Here is a 13,725-nt window from a genome sequence, read left to right as displayed (position 1 = left end):
AAAACCAAAACAACAACAGAAAAAAATCCCCTAGCCAACTACAATGTTGTTTTAGTAATTGAAAGAACTGGGGTCAAAAAGCTGAGGTTTGTGAGGGAAATCAGTCCTGAGTATGTATGATGGTGTCTTCTGTTGCTGGCCATGGCATAGACTTTCCCCGATCTAACCAGAAAATACTAGTATGGGTACTAAATGAAAATAATAGTCATAATCAATCTATTTTCTTTTTCGGAAGGAACTAGCAAGGGATCTATATGAAAGACTTTAAGGTAAGTGAAATTATTAGAAAACTTTGGTGAATAACTCTTTAATTTTGAGCTTACCAACGAAGAATTTTAGACTATTTTAAACGTGGCACCTAACCACTTTTCTAAGAACAGATTCAACAAGAGTACATTCTATCTGGGAGGAGAGGGCTGATATTTAATGTTTTAGGATTTTTAGTTCCTGCTAAACAAAATTAACTAATAAACATGTCAAAGCTATCTCTGTAATAAAATATTTTTTTCCTCTGAACTGTATTTTCTTAAGTAAAATAATGTGTTGTGTGGTAGTGTTGCTATTTGCCTTTTTTTTTTCTTTATTCCAAACAGAGTAAAACTACTGCATTGTCAAGGCTAAAATCTATTTAAATACTGTTAATTGTCCACTATTATAAAGAGAGATAGTGGAAAATAGAATTCTTTGGCAACCCTCACTTGCTAGAAGAAACTTTATTATTTGCTGTGTGACTGTGGTGCACAGGAGTCACTGGTGCATGCTCAGAGGAACCCTGCATGGTAAAACTTGCTGGCTGCATTTTAGCTTTTATCCTGCTGTATGGTAAGGCCTCATCCAGTGGGAAAGGTGCTCTACTTAATTCAACCCTGGCTGTAGCAATGACCCAACAGACTGCTTGTGTCCCCAGGGATTTACTACCAGGGTCTAATGCCTCAGAACATAGGTGGTATTTTTAGTGAAAGAAGGGGGCTGGAGCTTGTGGCCTCTTAGATGTAAATATTCTTCAAATTGTTTTAACTCCCTATATATTTAACACACTATATGTGTGCAACTGAAAGAGTTAGCTTGTATCTTGGAGGTATTTTCAGGTGCAATGCTCTGTTGCTTCTTTCACTTCGTTGCTTACTGTTTCTTACAGCCTTGTACAGGGGAATGGTAGTTCAGCCACTTGGGATACAATTAGGTCATGATTGTGGCAGAGCCTACTATGCAGTATTTTCATTGACAAGTTTGTCCCTGCTTTATCATTGATATATCATTCACAATAACAGCAAAAGAGATGAGGTTCTGCAACAGAAGGTACTATAAGAAAAGATAACCCTAACAAGAAAATGTTCTCCCTACAGTAGAATGAAAACTTTAAAATTGAATGTTGAAATAATCTGGGTAGACTCAACTCCTGGTAGTTGCTAGCATCAGAATGCTTTGCTTTCAAACCTAATATTTTTATAGTACAGCTGGTGGATTTTTCTTTGCTTTATTGGGTTTTGGGAGTTTGTTTATTTGTTTGTTTTAAATGGAATAAGATACCTTCAGATTTCTGCACTTAGAGCCACCAACATGGGGCTTCCTCTGTCCTGTATTATAATTATTTGTCAAGACAAAGGTTCTGGTTTTCACTAAGTCACTGAAAGACAAGTTATGCAGTCTGAAGACAGGAGCTGAGTTCAGGAAGCTTGTGTTTAAGCTCAGAGCTTCAAAACTCAGGATCCTTCTAACCCTAACTTCGAACCCTAAAGTCAGTGAGCATCTAGGCAGAACCTCATTAGATGTTCAGCCATGCTTAAGGGTATTTCAGGTCTGGAAGTGGGCAGTAGTTCCACGCCTGTGCTCAAGTAAACTCACTCTGGATCCAGAGATTAAATGTTTCCTTCTATCCCCTCTCAGGACTTGCAGAACATGGTGTTCTTGGAGCATGTTTACTGAAGACCTATCAGATGGGCTTTGCACAAAACAAACCAGAGCTACCCCTCCCACTATCGAGTAATAGCTCAGTGGTTAGAGCATTCCCAAAGAATGAGGACTCTGGGTTCAGCACCTTTTCTCCCTGAGGTGGTTCAAAGTCATGCCCTTTACATGCCTGGGCTCCCAAGATGAGAAAATTGAACTAGCTTTTGCTCTCATTTCCAGGCCTGTGAACAACTTAAGAATTACATGTAAAAGCAGGCCTAATGCAGTTGGAAGTGCTGGCTGTGTTGCCATCATTAACAACAGCTTGACTTTATTTAGAGAGGAGGTGAAATCACCTTGGGCCCATTAATGACTTGGATTTGGCCTCTGTCTTGTTTAAGTGATCTCACTGCTGAGGTGAGAGCACCAGTCTCTCGGCTTGAGGTTGTGGTCATGAATAGATGCAGTTGCCTTTTTGTGGTGGGCAGAAAGGTCTAGCACAGTGAGAGATAAGACTGATAAGGCACTCCTGTCTTCGGTGCTTCCTGTTGGTTAACTTAGGTGACTTCCAACTTGACCTACAACTTTTGTGAATGCTAGTTAAGATGCATTACCCTCCTCCTGTATAACTGTAGAAAAGATAACTTTTGTGTTCCTGGGTAATAGAGTGAAGTGTGATCTTTGCTAAGAGATTGAGACTCTTGAAGAAACGTTGTCTTCAACATCATTGGACTTGTCTACACAGTATTTGTTGTATTTGTAAATTTGACCTTTCACTAAGGTGGTGCTTCCTTGAAGTACTGTTTAGAGGCTTCTACACTAGATAACTAAACTGCCTTTGTTATGTTCCTGTGGTGAGAATGCACGTGAAACTGCCAGCTCACAAGCACCTGAAAATGCAGTTGAAAGTGGAGATGTTTTGTCATTTGTTTCTTGCACACGTTTATAGTGCATAGTCTGTCCTAATGCAAAAAAGCAATTATCCCCACATGCTGGTAAGTGTCTTTTTCTTCAGTGAGGATCCTTTCTGAAGGATTGAGAACTTCTCCTTTCTAGATCTCCAGACTTCTTCTAATTTATCCCCTCATACTTAAGGACACTGTAGGTTTGTCCTGCCTTTATAACTGATTGGTGCTAGAAGCTCTTGGTGGAAGTTTGAACCAAAACTGTGTGTCTCTGAATATTTTTTATGAAATAAAAAGAACAGTTCTTTAAAATATTGACAAGTGTTTGTGTAAGACTTCATAGAACGGTTTGTCACCTAGAAAGGAAATAATTGGTCTCAAGTGGATTTGCAGTTCGCTTTCAAAATCCAAGTGCAGTGGGATGTGAGTAACCTGTACTACTGCAACTAAGTGGCTGAAATAGGGTTACAGATCCAGTAGGACAGTCTGGAGGAAGAGCAAAACAGTGTCAACAAGTATTGTACACTGGGTTGAGTTTAATAGAGGGTGAAGCTAAAAGTCTTCCTGAAGAGAACTGTATATTCTTGTTGCTATTTAAGTTTTCCCATGTCAAGCCTTTTCATTTGACTGTACTATGCAGGAACTAGATCATTAGCATTAAAAGAACCTGAAGTTCTTCCAAGTTTATATTCAGGCCAAATGAAGTAAGCTTCAAGCAAACATGCAACTAGATGACATAATAGCATATATTAAATGTGCAGAAGCCTTTTTATTTCCCCATCTCCTAATTATATCAAACAATAGGAGATGAAATACATGTCTCTTTAGTGACACTATGTTTCAACTCTGTTTAATAGACCTTTTTTCAAATATAGATATGTGTGCCATTGAATCTTGCTCATAGTGAATGGCCACGGGCATTGTGTAATGCTAGAGGTTTCATGAACAGTACCATGAAAAACTGCAGCCTGAAGAGCACCTGAGTGTTTCTCTGTAGTTGAACTCACAGGGTATGTACTGACACTTCCCTTCACACTCAGGTCTTCTGATTTTAGGGTAACTTCCCATTATTGCACGTGAACTAAATTACGATTAACTTTGGAGTAGCTCATCTGTAAAAACTCGCTTGTCTGACTTGCTGTGTAAAATGCGTCAAATGGGGAGCATGCTGTCAGTTGCTGTGGCTGAAGTGACAAGATTTAACTCACAAGATGGTGGTAAATTGATTGTTTGCAGTTGTGTGAACTTTTTATCATAACAGCTCTCATTAATGTTTACTTTTCCTTCTGTGTTAAAGCATGCCTGCATGCTAAAACATATGTTCCAGCATCTTCAAAACTTAAAGGATTTTGGAAAGGAAGGAAATGTAGCAAATGCCAAACATCAAGTGGTGCTGTAGACAATTATTGGTTTAATCTATTGGCAGTAGATTAAAGAAGGTGGCTGATGATAGCCAGTTCTTCCCTGTTTTCCCACAAGACTGGGAAAGTCTTACCTTCCCCAAGTGACATGAATTAATTATACGATACCTGGGGTGACTGTTTAGTGACCTCCTAGTTGTAAAAGCTTTTATGAACATCAGAAGCCTAGAGTTATAAATATGGAACTTCAAAATAGTCCTGGGATTTTTTTTGTTTGGTTCGTTGTTGTTTCTGGAATAGCTAGCATAAAACCAAAGGCTGGCCCATTGTCAGGTTAGCAGACTTCCTTTTTGGCGATTCCTTCCCTCTTCTGTGAAGTTTTAATCTTCAAAATATCAATTAGAGAAACAAGCAACAAAACCAAAGGAAAACAAAAACCCCATAGTTTTCCTTTTAACATTGTTATCAATGTCCTTGAAAGGAGGGAGTCAGCCTTTTTATTGCAGACCATTACACTTACGGTGTGGAATCAGGGAAAGTAGCAATTTGTGCAAAGTGGAAGCTGGTAAGGCTGTGCCTGTGTAATGGTCTGCTTGATTTCTCCGTGCTGGAAATCTGGGAATGTCCCCAGCCTAAATGGTGGACATTTATTAATTTAATCTATCCCACAATTACTTCCTTCTTGTGGACCCCTTATGCATTACTAGACCCTGGTTTGGAAAGGGGTGATTTATAGAGCCTTTTGTGAGTATAGTTAGATCTGTACCTAGACCAGAGTTCAGGAATAGCATTGAACTACAGTTTACATTGTCCAAGTGCTGGTTTGTGAGTTTTACTTTTTACCTTTTAGAAGAACCACTCTATAAGCTGACAGGGAAAATAACTGCTGAACTCTGGCATTATGCTTTCATGGAATAAGGACACAGTCCAAACTCAAATAATACCACTTCTTCTAGTGATTTATTCTCTTCCTTCTTAGAGTAGAAGAATTTGAGATGTGATTTTTCAGCAGATGACAGTCTAGCAGGTTGCACCTCTGGCTCAAGATATCAGTCTCCTGGAGGACAGAGGCTTTTGGGCTCACTGCTTCAGGTGAGTTTGGAGCCAGGCAGAGCCTTGTGCAGCAGTACTGGGAGCAGTGCTCAGACCTGAGCAGGGGTTGTAATGCATGCTGCTTGCTTGCTTCTCTGGAGACAGAGCTGAAACAAGAGATGAAGTCTAGTTATGCTTTCTGGAGTGGGAAAGAGAAATACAGGTTGGTGAGAGAGAGCAACAGTAGCTTGTGAAGTTAGGAAGATTTTTCTGACACTTGTTCAATTTTATGTCCCCTTCACTCTTACGGTCTGGGAAAGGAAAATTCTGTGATCCATGAAGGTTGTGAGAACATAAAACTTTGAGAATATCTTCATAGTGAAGCAGTATTTTTCAGTAAGGACTTTGTGTGAGTGTTTATATGGGGCAGTAGAGAGAAGTATTAGAAGAAAGCATAGCTAATAGTAACACAATAAATACTTTGGAATTTATGCACCTCTGGCTGATTTTTTAGTGTTCTTGTCCTTGAAAAGTGCCCTGTGAAATATGAAGATTTCTGTAGAAAAAAAGTTTTAGAAACATTTTTGCCTATTTTAACCTTTTAATTATCTGATTACCAAATGGTAGGGAGATAAAAGTTCATTCAGCATTAGATTGTTGAGACAACCAAGTACTGAATCATAATCCTCATGCCTGTTTTGTGCCAACTGCCAAATAAAATCATGTTATTGGAATGAAGTGCCTATATCCTGCTAAGGCAAGAATACTTGGCTGCTAGCAGCCAGTCACTTCACTAAACCCTTCAGCCAGGGATTGTAAGGAATGAGCAGAACTTGCAAATATTAGATTGGCAGAATTTAAAAATGAAAGCAACATGAATGTTGAAATCCATTAAATAAATATCTTTAGTCCCAGGTTAAGATTTTTGACTCTAGTGGTTTTGTGTTAATTCTCTGTGTTCATGTTAATTAAATGTGCAGGATATTATTGTTGTAGCTCTTTTTACACTTACTCTGCACGATCAGACTCATCAATGTTTTCCCTATTATTTTCTTTGAGGTATACCAGTTCTTGTCTCTGAACTTCACATTCCATTTTCTGTCTCAGCTGTCTGGGCATAGATCATATTCATGTCTGATGACTCGATGATTACCTTAGTTAGTGTATCCTAAACTGAACTCCTTTCAGCTTTTCCCTTCCCTGTTCTGTCATCGTCATCTCATTGCTCTTGCTTCCTACTTTGCCATCATCTTACTATTTTCCTACACTGTCACATGATGCCAACTTTCACGTTGCGTCATGACATCAAAAATTTGTTTTTAAAGATCTGTTCATTTCCACTGGTGCTTACTACATAAAGGTATTGATTTCTGTATTGACTGTACAGACAGGATCTACCCAACTTGGTGTTCCCATAAGGCACTTACCTTGCTGGGGCTGTATCAATAACAGACCTTTCAGATTGCACATTCTTGCATCATGCAGCATGCGGGCTGCAGGAATGCACCCTGCTGACGCACGGTAGCATAACAGAAGAAGGTACTGCTGAGGGAGGACATGGGGGTGGGGAGGCGAGGAAATAAAGCAAAAGGAGCAACTGTTTGAATCCCAAATGAGAGAAAAACTGTCAGCCTGGGGGAGGTCACAATTTAGTGTTGCAGCTCCTTGACAGAGTCTGACAATTTAGGATTATCTGCATAAATCTAAGATACTGCTGAAAGCAGGTGAGTGAAGTAGAAACTTTCTGCTTTGTTTGGGGTTTTGTTTTATTACTTTGACATGTTCTTTTCATGTTGGTTGTGGAGAGGCTTTTTGCACAATTTTTCCAGTCCTTACTGGTAAACCGAAAGAAAACTCCTTGACTTAACTGTGTATTGTGTTACCATTAAAATAATACTCAAAATGTCTACTTTAGGTCTGTCTGAATACAGAAAGTTACAATTCCTGTCCTGAAATTCTCCTTAAAGATGCTAAGTGTCTCTAATAGCCTTAAAACTTACTTAAATATTAAAATCTTCTTTAAAATGAAACTTATGAAATAATAGAAACTATGCAGACTGTTCTCAAATAATTTTGATTTCTTCCTAAGAGATTAATGCTGGGATTGTGGTTATTTTGTTGTTTGGTCATTGTATTTGCAGAGTTTTACATTCAGTCTATAAACTTGTGAGCTTTAAATTCTGCTAATCAAAAGATACTGTAGTTAGCCTTTAAGATCAAATCTTAACTTCTGAAGCCTTTGCCAACTTGGTGTCACATTCACATTCATGTGTCCTGCTGTTGAAAGGCACTTTCAACAAGTTGTCTTATTGCAAGGAGGGGACAGAAATATAATCGAGACTTTGATCTCTCAAGAACTTGGCACCAGGAATGTTCTCTCTGACTCCTTACTAAGAATTCTTCCTCTGGCATTTTTTCCCCAGAATGTACCACTTTCAGCTTCAGCAATATTGAAATGGGCTTAACAGTTACAGGAATGGCCTGGGAGATGAGTTCTGTTCCTGGCCTTGCAACTTTCTGATTTGCTGTGTGATCTTGGATGAGTTACAGCCCCATTTTAGTTTGCTTGTCTGTAAAATGTAAATAATGTTCATGGAACTTCCCCATACTTTTAGTTATGTGAAAAACTGATAGGATGAAGTTATAGAAGTATATTTAGCTGAAGTTTAAATACTTCCTGCTAACCTTTATATACCATTGCACTTTAGAAAACTTCTATAGCATGACATATTAATGTGAAGAAAATTATCCATGGATAGAGTATGGTGGAAATTATTTAAGAGATGTAATTTCTTGTAAGACTTTGAAAAGGCAACTTAAAATGCTGCTATTGGCAATTTCATTTTATTGCCATTTCACTTCACTTTTCATTTACTTTAATTCAGAAGTGGCTAAACATGTTCAAACTTTCAAAGAAACTGAATTTAAAGTGAGGGAGAAAAACAGTAATAGGAAAAGAACCATGTTACAGTCTTTACATCTACATGTGCTAGCATTCTCCTTCCTTAGAATCCTAAAACATTTCAGTTTGGGGGAAGGGTAAATAGTCTTATCAGGATGCTAAACTTTGTTTTGCTGGCATTTAAAATGTAGCTAGCTTAGAGAAGTGAGGAAGCTGTTTAGCAGAACACAGCAGTGCTGCACAGTATGTCAGGAGATAATGAACAACACAGTGAAAGTATAAATGAAAGCAGCATTTGGCCACACTGGAATCTGACCAGTCAAGAATGGTGTTTATAACCAAAGGAAAAAACCACCAAAAACCATGGCTTGTCTCAGTTATGTTTACCAGTCTTTTTAGCTTAAAAACAGTAATGGGCTTCATTGAAACCATTCCCTTAAAATGGTGAGCTTCAGAGTCAGGCTGGATTGGCATAAAATTATTAGCACAAACTCAGCACAGTTACAAGTAAGGCTTTGGTATATTTGAGTTGCATATTCTAATAATCATACTCTGTTTGCATACTACTTCTGCCACATTACAAGTTGTATTGCAAAGTGGAGCTAGGCAGGAGGATGAAAGGTGGAGAACACCATCATCCTGAAACCAGCTATGGCTGCAAAGTAGACCTTGTAAAAGCTGTAAAATTGAGCTATGGTTATGCCATATCTTTTCTGGAAGGCAAATACAAAATAATAGTAGATTTCTGCAGCTGTTTGCAGAAGTAGCAGTGTTCAGTTTGAGAAAGGTTTGTCGTCCCTAGGTCATGTTTTCACTTATAGAAATGTTGTCTCTTATGAAATTCACATGTACTTAATGTAGGGTGCCAGGCTGATCACTGCTGCTGTTTAAAATAGAAAAGCAGATGGAACAAATAGGAAGATTTACCACACAGCTTGATCTCTTCCCCTGAAGCAGCCATTCATCATTAGCGCTGCCGAGACAAACTACAGAACGAGTTTCCCTGCTTCGCTGTGATTGGGCTCAGAGAGGTGGCAGAGCTGCACAACAGCCTCGGGATTGGCTGGGCAGGAACACACCTCTGGAACCTGTTTATTTCCCAAAAATAAGATACAATCTTTTACATTTCGCCTAGAGATCTTTTATCTTGCATTTAATATCCAAATAAACTAGAACAAACACAGTTAACCTCTTTGGAACAGATGTAGTACTTTAGATGGGTGGAATGAATTCAAGCTTTTGGGGTTTTATTTGGTGATGGCTTTGTTTTTTCCTCATTTTCTCCTGAGAAAATTATGCCTGTGCGAGTTGTCTAGATCTGTTGTTTGCATTTTTCTGGGTGACTATATATGATATTCGAGAACTTTTCTTGCATCTTAACTAGAGCAAAAAGTTGTTTTCACATTTTATAATGTATTGACTTCAACTTATATTAAAGACAGTTATTCTTTTAAAACTGCTTTTATGTCTGCTCAGTAAAATGTTTACACTTGCAGTACTGTCTTTCATTATTTTTGTAAATATCAAGTTGTTATTTCTGATCATGTTTTAGTGAGCTATGGCTTCTTTTTTATTATGTTAATAAATTTAAATAGATCTGGAATTTTCTTGGAATTATTTTTAAGTTAAGGACATAAACTATTTTGATACCCTGTATAAATAACTCCACACCAAAACTGAATGAGAGATTTGATCATCTGCAGTGAATGTTCCAGCTGAGTAAGTATCTGGCATAACTGAATACATCAGAACTCATTAACCTACTTCCTCTCTGTCTAAAAAAAAAAAAAAAAAAGGTTGAAAATTATATGGAGAACACATATGACTTTTGTTGTGATTCAGATGGGATGCATGCAGAAGTAGAAGGCTGTGGAAGTCTAGTTTGTGAAGCAGGAACTTTTAGTTGTTATCAAGTAACAAGGATTTGGACAAGCACCAAACAGGAATATTGACTGTAGGAGTTACTGCCTTCAGAAGAGGCAAAGATACAGAGGAGAATGAGACTAGAAATGGTTGAGAGGGAAGATTAAAGGCAAGAGAGGCTGACTAAAGCTCTTAAAACCTAAGTTCAGGTTTTTTTTCTCCTCCCTGAATAATTACTTTTGCTTGTGTTATATATAAATATGGATAGAGGCAGTAGTTAGTAATACTTAAATTGCCAATCAACTTTTGAAAAAGGCATTTATATTCCTGATCTATACAGAATTAACTGTTGAGATTTTTTAAAAGACTAGTTGTGATACCTTACTGGTGTTGCTATATATTAAACATTCCCTTCTTAAATCTTTGCACCCTCAGTGATAGTTTTGTAAGCTTTCACATTATCCTATTAAAATTCCTTGCTCTTTGGAGCAAAGTGAGGAGGAAATAACACCTGCGCTTATGGAGGAATTACCAGCAAAAGATACTTTAAATTCCCTGATACACAAATCTCTTCAATTGTTTAAAATTTTAACCTGGGAAAGTGACTGACAAAAGTCTTCCTCAGAAACTTAAAAAAAATAAAAGTAAGGAATTCAACAGCTACAAATGGAGGAGTGGGATGATAATGCTATTTTTGATTTCCAATCTTTTTTGTTATCAACTTGATAACAGTTGATAACAAGCAAAAGTAACTTTTTCTCGAAAGAAAACTTTCTTCCTGTTGAATAGGAATGAGAGAGCTAGCAGCCTCCTTTTATGCTCACTCTCTAGCTGTTAATTGGAATATTTTCAAATTAGGGTAATTAAGGGAGCTGTGTGAAGGAGGGAATCTTGTTCAGTGCTGCAGAGATTTCTGAAGACTTGCTTTAAGAAAGGACTTCTCTGGCTGCTTCCGTTTTGTGAGCTGTAGGAAGTCCTGAAAATAACCTTTTATATCTGTGCCTTAGGGCTGATACAACAGTTTAGGGTTTCTTTGGCTTACCAGCATTATGTTTGCATATCCTGAGACTTAGTGAGATTGAAGGATGAACCTATGCTTTCAGATCTAAATTTAAAAGGGAGTTTCATTATTACATTGTTACAGTCTTCTGTATTGCATGTGAAAATGTTGAGCTGTGCTCTCCCCTTCACATAAATGTTGCTGCTGTTTAGTCATTTTTGTGGAACAAAAGATGCATCTCTTCCTTTTCTCCTAGGCGTAAAAGAGCTAGTGAGGCAATTCTGAGTGTTCTTGTTTTGTTATCTTAATTGACCGTCCCTTAACCTCCTTAAAATATTTGCTGATACTCGGTTAGTAAAATGGGAAGCTGGTAGCAGAGAGCTTCAAAAAGTGGGATTGGATAGCAGATGATATTTCAGACTGACAACTGCAAGATATGTGTGTAAGGGGAAGCAAATTCTCATTTTACAGGCTGTGCTCTATGTGTTCGCTATTCAGAAAACAATGAAATTACAATAGAGCTGTCTGTTCATATTAGAAAATTCTAATTCCTGTTAGAGAATGGGAACAGTATTTTGGTGTTTCCACCTTACATGAAAGGCTTTCAATGTCCTTGTTGGGTGGTAGTTTGCAAGCAAAATGACATTACTTCCTTTTTTATTATTTTTCTTAAATAAGGCACAGCTAACCTTTGAAACTTTGTTCCTGGAGGCTAGTATGTCTCCCATTGGCTTATACTGGTTCAGACAACTGCACAGAAAGTGGGAGAGGCTGGGAGAAAGTGAAAGGTTGTTAAAGTGCGCTGTCCAACTCTGGCTCTCTCTGAGTGGCAGCTTGCTGGAGGCAGGCGAGGAGTGCCTCAACAAGGCAAGCGGGCTGGGAGATATCTACCTTACCCTGTGTTCTGGGCCTCTGGTACTGCTTGCTGCTGTTACAACTAACCAAGGGGATGACTGTGCCTTTGTCCCAAAACCAGGAGTATCCCTCCCTCAAAAACACAGTGAGCCATGCTGTTGGGAGAGGATTGCACTTGCAAGTAGAAAGAAGGCAGCCAAGTGTCAAAGATGCAAATGAGACAGTGAAGCACCTGTTTCACAGGCTGAAGGTGTCCCAAGGAGGGTTTTTAGTAGCCACATCCCTTTTCTTAGTCCTCTGCTCAACATATATGAAATGAGAAGTGCACAACAAAAAGCAACCACTGCAGTGGCTGGGATAGCTGTGGCTGTTCAGGAGAACCGTTTCCTCCAATGTTTTGAGTCCTCCTGGTGTGTGGAGGATTATAAATAAAAAGAGGAAGGGTGAAGTAAAAAATGTCAAAATTATATTTTAAGGAGTTGCTAGAAGATTTGGCTTGTGTTCCCCTCTCAAACTCAAGAAGTCTGGACCAATGAATATGTTACTCAAATAACATTTTACAATTCTTGGACAAATCAGTAAAGTAAGAATTTAGTTTTAGCAATTTAGAAACTGTGGGTGATAGGTATCTAGAGATCCTGATAGGAAAGAGTTTAGTGTTGGTGTGTTTGTTGTTTATTCAGAGAGCCTGTCACTTCACAGTGACCTAAAAAGTGTCACATCTCTGGTTTTAACAACTAAACTGTCTAATTTTTGTCTTTTCAATTTCTAAAGTAGTCCTGGATTTTGTCACCAGTTGTTTCCAATACTTAAAAGAAGCACAAGAGATAGCATTGTGAAAGGAGTCCTTGGATGGCAAAAGACTCAAACCCCAAGACTGTGATTGAAAACATAGTGGGGACTTTGGAAGCATAGCGTTATTTATTTTGCAGGTGAGTGTTTCTAGATTATGAATTAAATGCCCACGGGGAAACAAGTATGTTCAAGGACATTCCCAACTGTTCTTTTCCCCCATAAGTGTAAAAAGAACACATTGGGCTTGCTGTTTCTAATTTAAAAGATAAATTAAAAGTTAGAAAAAAAATATTACACATAGTAGTCTTCCTCTTCCTGGAAGAAGGGTTAGAGGGGAATATGGATTCCTATTAAATAAATGTCATGATATTTTGCATACTGCTGTAAGGCACCAATGTGCTGGTAATGGCAAAAGAGGATCCTACACAAAGCATTACTGAAAGTCTGTGTAGAAATTGTCTAACATCATTGTGTGAGCCAAGTCAATATGGAATTAACTTAGCATGAGATTTACAGTTTCAGTTGCTCATACACCATTCCAATAATAACAAAAAATTCCCAAGAAATGCACTTCTTGAGTTTGCTCATGTATGTTAGTTGCAAGGAAAACAGGAATTACTTAATTTTTTTTTACTGTAGATTAAGAAAATTCTTATAGGTCTCTTATTTTAATGTAGATAAAGATGATAAAATGGTGGAGTGGTTTGGTTTTGAAGCTGCTGAGTCTGCAGCTGGGGAAGTTCTGTTCCTCAGTCTGATCTGCTGATCCATTCTTGGCTCCTAGCAACTCCCAAAACAGTAAGACTTAGAGAAATAGGCTGTAGGTTTTTTGTTTACTGCCCTTAGGCTCTTCAGCCTGTAAGATTCATGTACTACAGATTTGTTTAATTTTTCATTTAAGATTCTTACATTTACACGTTTGTATAACCTGGGCAATACATATGTGACTAAAATGTGTCACAAATTGACAACTTTGGCTACTGTAGCATCTCATCACAATAACTTTATTAAATGTAATGGAAATGGTCTATTGGGTAACACTGCACCCAGGCAAAACCAAGTAAATGTTTAACAATAGTTACAGTGGTTTTTAGGAATGTGTTTGTGTTCCTTTTAAATAGC

The 13,725-nt window shown here is 38.0% G+C and overlaps 1 protein-coding gene across 5 annotated transcripts in view; it reads left to right on the top strand.

Annotated features, from left to right (window-relative positions):
• Window positions 1-13,725, top strand: part of SESN1 (sestrin 1) — a 78,019-nt gene that overhangs the window by 16,828 nt on the left and 47,466 nt on the right. For 2 of the 5 annotated variants that reach the window (XM_058836104.1, XM_058836100.1), the window contains exons 1-2: window positions 6,787-6,912; window positions 12,583-12,740. The exons of 1 other annotated variant lie outside the window; for it this stretch is intronic. The gene's annotated coding sequence lies outside the window, so the exon portion shown is untranslated. Of the gene's footprint in view, window positions 1-6,768; window positions 6,913-12,582; window positions 12,741-13,725 lie in introns of those variants that run through there. 2 more of the 5 variants (XM_058836101.1, XM_058836103.1) reach the window with 2 other exon arrangements.

Source organism: Poecile atricapillus, chromosome 3, assembly GCF_030490865.1.
Source record: "Poecile atricapillus isolate bPoeAtr1 chromosome 3, bPoeAtr1.hap1, whole genome shotgun sequence".
Classification (NCBI taxonomy): domain Eukaryota; kingdom Metazoa; phylum Chordata; class Aves; order Passeriformes; family Paridae; genus Poecile; species Poecile atricapillus.
The sequence above is the reverse complement of the archived record's forward strand: the minus strand, read 5'-3'. Positions and strand labels throughout refer to the sequence as shown.